We start from the raw sequence: 1,044 nt of genomic DNA on the forward strand, positions 1-1,044 counted from the left end.
CAATAAAAACCCCAGAGTGAAATATCTAAAACTTGTTAGTGCAAGCATTGTCTAAAAAAGAAAAAAAGACAAGAGACAGAAGTTGAGAGTGCAGAGATAGCAAAGTATTGTGAGCTGTTGATGGAAATGTAAACTGGTGCAGCTGTTATGACAGACGCACCGCCTTTTAAAGTCACACCCTGCATTGCTCTGTTCCTTACAGGATTTCTTGCACTAGTAGAGATGTGGATACCAAGAAGTATTCATCAATGGACGAATGGAGAAACATCATTATTACTGCATATATGTACCCATTATATATACTTTTTATTTATAGAGAGCAGGATATTATTTTGCCCTCAAAAAAATGAAGAAATCCTGGCATTTGCCACAACGTGGATGTCCCAGGGTAACATCAAACCATACAGAGATATAAAAATACTGCATGATCCCACTTGCATGTGAAGACTAGGAAAAAAAAAAAAAAGCAAGAACAGCCAAGTACCCAGAAAGGAAGACCAAAGGACATGGAGTGGATGGAGAGAGGGAGGCCAATCGGTGCAGAGGTGCAGCTGGTAATAATTTCTCACATTCTAGAGCTAGGATGGTTAGATGCAGTCAGCAATAATTGTGTATTTCTAAATAGCTACTAGAGAAATTTTGAAGGTTGTCAAACAAAGAAATGATAGATGAATGAAGTGATAGGTCCACCAGTCGTACACACATATTGAAATGTTGTACTGTACCCATGAATATGTATGATCATGAGGTGACACTTAAAAATGGAAATGTGTTTTAAAATAGTGAAACAGATTCCAGGGAAAGTGGAGAGAATGGGGAAGCTTAGATCAATTCACACCTGCTAGAGTGTTTGGAGGGAGAAAGCAAAAAGATCTGAGGAACAATATCAGGATGATAGTTGCAACAAGAGTCAAGATTTTGTTTTTTAAAAGGATATTTTAAAAAAATATATCATGGGCTGGGGAGATGGCTCAGTGGAATAAGCACTTCCCTGGCAAGCGCAAGGGCCTGAGTTCAATCCCTGGTTCTGAAAAAAAAAGAAAA

The sequence above is a fragment of the Octodon degus genome, unplaced genomic scaffold (assembly GCF_000260255.1).
Source record: "Octodon degus isolate 3935 unplaced genomic scaffold, OctDeg1.0 scaffold00109, whole genome shotgun sequence".
Lineage (NCBI taxonomy): Eukaryota > Metazoa > Chordata > Mammalia > Rodentia > Octodontidae > Octodon > Octodon degus.